Source organism: Trichechus manatus, unplaced genomic scaffold (assembly GCF_000243295.1).
Source record: "Trichechus manatus latirostris isolate Lorelei unplaced genomic scaffold, TriManLat1.0 scaffold00001, whole genome shotgun sequence".
In the NCBI taxonomy this organism is placed as follows: domain Eukaryota; kingdom Metazoa; phylum Chordata; class Mammalia; order Sirenia; family Trichechidae; genus Trichechus; species Trichechus manatus.
In genome coordinates this window covers 18,945,026-18,950,523 of record NW_004443937.1, presented here as the reverse complement: position 1 = coordinate 18,950,523, position 5,498 = coordinate 18,945,026, and positions in this window count along the sequence as shown.

Here is a 5,498-nt window from a genome sequence, read left to right as displayed (position 1 = left end):
ACAGCATGTGTGTTACTGTTACATGAGAAACTATCTGTTCTGTAAGCCTTCACCTGAAGTACAATAAAATATTAAAAAAAAAAAAAAAAAGTGTTGGAATGTGTTTGTGGAGAGCTCCATCTCCTTTGCCACAGCCTAGTCTCGCTGCCACCGCCTCAGCGCTGTTCCCTAGGGCTGGCCGCCTGACAGCAGGTTCTACCCCCTGCTGGCCTTGCGCCTTTGCACACTCAGTGCATTAATCACAGGGAAGTGGGTGGCCCCTTATTCTCCCCTTGGTAGTCCCCTGCTGACTTGGGCTCCATGGCCAGTAGAATCCCCAAATTACGTCACACTGAAGCCCTCTTTCTCTCCATCCTTCTGTACTCTCTCTGATGGTGGCATCTCCTGTCCTCCCTCAAACCAGGGGCTAGAGCTTAGGTGAGGAGAGTCCTTGATTAAGGTTTGACAATATGTGTTCAGTAGACAGACTTCCTGGGTTCGAGTCCCAGTTCCATCACTGACTTACTCTGAGCTTTGAGCAAGTTTTAAAAACCTGAGTCTCAGTTTCCTTGTATGCATAACGGGGATGAGAATAATAGTACCTGCCTCACAGAGTTGTGGCAAAGGTTTGAAATAAATTTGTAAAGTGCCTGGCACAGAGCTCAATAAATATAGGCTATTATTGTTGTTGTTGATTTTAATAGGAAATGTTCCTAGTTATTTCACTGTAAAATATATTGACTAGTGTAATCCACTTTTATTTTTACCATGATAAGCCAATGCAGGTTCTATGCTCCTCCACCAGGTAAGCTAGTGAACGGACACTGGCCAGGTCACCTAGCATGCTCCCTCTCCATTGGCAGAGAAGTGTTTGAGAGGACAGCTTGAAGCCCAATGCTCAACACTTGTTAGTGATTCTTATTATCTTCATTCCATAAGGGTATTCTGGGACTCAGAGAATGGACACACAACTAACAAATCAAAGGACTGATTCTGGTATCAAATCCAGTGCTCTGTAAGGAGCACTTTTATGTTAAACAAGATATTTCTGGCAAATAAATGTTTGCTGAATGGAGGAAGACAAGAAACCATCATTCCTACCCTTAAGCTATAAAATCATAGCTTGTTTCATTTTTAAGCCATCTAAGAGCTAAGCATGGGAAAAAAACTAAGTGGAATTAATTCCAGAAAGTGACAAGCCCTTCCTAGGAGAGAAGAGAGCTCATTCAGGAGAAGTGGTGAGAGGTGGAGAAATTCACCATGGATAAGGATAAAAAGGAGCTCTCAGACTTTTAACGGCCACATGTGGGTTGTGTGATGGATGAGAATTCTGAGAAGCCCCAGCCACCGGGTGAGTCTGCGCCTCCAACATGAGTCTTCACCAAAGCACAGGGATAGTATTCCAAAGGCTGGGGTTGGCAGGAGATCTGAGAGAGATCCTCCATGGCACTCCAGGCCTTCACCAAATGCACCGTGCTGGCCCCATGAGGTTGGAGAGGACAGCAGGTGGGAAAAGATCTCTCAGGGTAAAATCAGAGACAGGGCTGGAGAGCAAAGAGAATGCCTCAGCAACCCCAAAAGCTGAAAGCCAGGCCGTAAATCAGAGAGAGCTCACCATGGTTCAGATCCTCAGCCCTCCTGAAAGGTAAGCCATGATCACACTCTCAAAATCTTTGAAGCCAGTGGAGGATGAATCTAAGATACCCTGTCCAGCTTGACTTCATTCAGATTGACTCAGCCACCTATACTAAGAGATGAAAGGGTATACCCACCCTTTCCTGGGGGTAAATATTATTTACTTCAGTCTCTACTGTCCTTTCATACATAATGCCTGGCATACAAATTTAGGAGACATGCAAAGAAGAAAATGTAATCCATCAACAAGAGTTAAAGTTGATAATAGCAAACACAGAGATTGCCCAGGTGTTGGAAATATCATACAGGGACCTTAAAGCTATGATAAATATGTTAAATGATCTAAAGGAAAAGGTGGATGTCATGTGTGAACAGATGGGGAATTTCAGCAGAGAGATGAACATATAAAGGAAAGCCTAGGAATTCATTTAATGCATTTAACAGCATATTGGGCATAACAGAAGAAAGAATCAGTGAACTTGGGTGTATACAGTTGTCACAATTTATCAAACTGAATACCTAATACCTGTGCATTTTTATTGTAAGTTATGCCTCACTTTTAAAATGTTTACAAATATTTGCTGAATGAATAAAAGAATGAATGAATAAATGACTGAAATTATTGAAAGAATTCAGACACCACTAGGGAAGGCATTATGTCCCCTATGATCAGCATGAGGACTTTTGTTTTCTAACTTGGAGAAGAGTTTTGGTTGTAGGGGAGCTCTAGGTGTGATTAGGTAGGCTGAGGAGACAGAAAAGGTCCAACGGCACCAGCATCCCCTCAGGCCCTTTGACAACATTTATGTTCCTGTGTTTAAACAAGGAGAAAGAGACAGAAAATGATGGTGGTAGAGGTGATGGCCAGGGGAGTGACAGAACTGTTCCAGACAGACTTTGTAAGAATCCGGGCTAAGCAGTGCTGATGTAGGCCCTGGTAGCTAAGTGTGGCTGAGATGGGGAGGAGGGACTTGTTAGCTAGAAATTTATGGCAGTGGTGAGGCTTCCACATGTGGCTTTGTGGACAGGGATGTGGATTACCTGGAAGACAGAGCAGGGGAGAGAAAGGAGCAGGCACCAAGTGGTACTGCAGCTGCCAGGCTGGTTTTGCAGGTATGTGTGAAGCCCTGCTTTGGTGACGCCCAGATATGACCGGAAATACTTTGAGAAGGTGCTCATTTCTAGTAACCAAGTTGCTAGAGGCTTGTGCTCTCCTTAACTTGGCAAGTCCTGGAACTACTGCATCACTCCCATCAAATGCAGGTAAAAGCACAGTCAGCACACCCTGAACTGAGGATGTCAGGGAAGGTTTTGGCCAAGAGTCAGGCATTCAGGGGAACAGGATTTATGGGCAGGAAGAGAAGGCAGGCCATTTGAGATGAGGAAAGAGGAAGAGAAAAAGCACAGGGCCAGAAGTGGGACCAGTTGAGGTAGGAGGGCCAAATGTTTTTTGGCAGACAAAACAGCCCCTTCAATGGTGAGAACATCTTTGGGATAGTAAGCAATCTTATAAAAAGACTCAAGACATGGTGACTCTTCACTCTCAATTTGCCATCTCTCAACAATCCAAATAGTGAGCGGACAGCCAAACCACAAAGGGAGAAAAACTATGGCCATTTGGTATAGGCTGTACCATACAGATAAGTTAGATGGGGCCACTGAAGCCACGTTGGGGGTGGGGGGTAAGTGAAGTAATCTTACAAGGACATCTCTGCAGAATAAAAGTACCAGAACTACTGCCCTGAAAATAGTTAGGGTCCCTTGTGTCAATGGAAACCACAGCAATGTCTGAGGTGACAGTGTCAGAGCTCCCAGGGCGAAAGGAGTCAACTCAGTGGAGAGAATCTGTTTGAATCAAGAGGAGTGCTTCCTGAGGCTTAACTCTCCAAGTCTCCATAGGAGCCCACTTTCATACAGCAACCTTGTCTGCTCTTTGAGTGGTTGCCACAGCAACCAGGACATTAGCAGTATGTCCCTGTTCCGCCCTGGATTTTCTGGAGATGTCCGCATTGTATGGGGAGGGGGACAGGCAAGGTATTTTGAAGCACAGACTTTTTAAAGGGTCTTGGAACTCATTTATCATAGGACTGGATCTAGAGCCAGAAACTTTCAAAAATGACAGAAGTGCCTGGGTAAGATATGCAGAAAGGAGAAGTCAAGGTTGAGAACCAATGCCCAGACTAGAAAAGGGCAAGAAAGAGTGAGTCTAAGTTACTGCATCCATTCCTTCTTATGTTTTAAATTTTCTTTCCAGACTTTTCTTCGATCTCCACATTTTCCATCACTACTGGATGAGTTCCATCCAGTTTCTGTAATTTAACCCATTGTCCACATTACCAAGAACACTTATTACCAAGACCATGTAATAATCCTTTGAAAAGACAGCACAGTCCCAGAAAAGCTAAAATGGATTATGACCACTCCCTGCTTGCATCTCTGTGCTCCTCCAGATTCCTCCATGTGGATTCAGTAAGATGAAGGATGTGTAACACAGGCACCAACTGGAGCCCCCCGTCTCCTACAGATCCAGTAAACTTGGCTTGACCCCCAATGTTGCAAGCCTGGAGCCCTTCCCAGGATTTCATGAGTTCATGGCAGCTGACTTCCTTACTTTTTGTTGTTGGCTTTTGCCTCTATACACCTGCAGCTGTGTGTTCTCCCTGGACTCTGTCCATCCCCTTCATCTATCTCCACCAAACAGCCCATCCCCTTGAGCACCCTAAGAGTAGGGAACTTCATGGTACGGGAGGGTTACATTTCAGAGCACTCCCTGTCCCCCATCTTCACACCTCCTTTCTCATCCTCACTGGAATTCACTCCTCTTTTTCTCCTCCATGGAACTATTGTGCCCATGCCTATGCCCTAAAGGTCTCACCTTTCACCCTTAGCACTTGTCAGGGTATTTCTCCAAACAAAAATTGTTTCGTCCCACAGGAATTCAGGTGCAGGCTGTTGACAAAAACTATTTTCCCACTAATAGGAATAGAAAGCATTCAGTCCAGTAACTGGCCCCCTGCTGTACTCTGTAAACGCCACTCTCCCTCACTGGCCCCTTTTCCCCACAGCTCTCATGAACAGCAGCATTTCCCTGCAGCCCACTCTGGTCCCTCAATGTAGACATTCCCACAGCAATTGCAAACCCATCCTGGTTTTCAGTACTGCCCATGTGCTGATTACACTTATTTCTGATCCACAGATGCCTATGCCTTCTCCTCACCCCCTACAGCTGCTCTTGGTGAGCATCGGGCCTCCTTCATGAGTACCAAGTGATAGGGATATATATAGTCAATGAAGACGTCTTCAATTAATCAGTGAATGAATATCTTACTTTCTACTTCATACACAAAATCTCATTTTATGGGAACAAAAAAGCAAAATAATAAGGAAAAGGAGAAGGAGGGAGAAAGGAGGGGGTGAGGAGAGAGAGGAAGAGAGAAAGACTAGGAGAAATATATTTAACAAATATTACATTAAAAAAGGTTAATATGTTTAATATTTTAAAGGGCTTATACATATTAATATTTTTTAACTTCTAAGACTGCAATGGATAAATGGGCAAAGAAGGAGGAGCAATTTCACAAAAGAGGAAATACAACTGATATTCACATGCTTTCATTAGTCCAACACCCCTTCCCTCCTTCTCCTAAGAAAACCTCTTTCTGAGGCAGCCCCTTCCCATCTGGTGAGGGCATGGGGCTCACTGTCTCCCTGCCCCCCACCTGGGCCCGTTCTTTGGGATGCCCTGCCCCTTGGCCACAGTGCATGGTGCAGGCCTGGCAGCTTACTCCACTGTCATCCCTGCAACTTCCTCCAGGAGAGCCTATCTTCTGCTCTGGGATCTCCCTGCAAGGTCAATGGTAGCAGCGTTAGCCATGACCACCTTC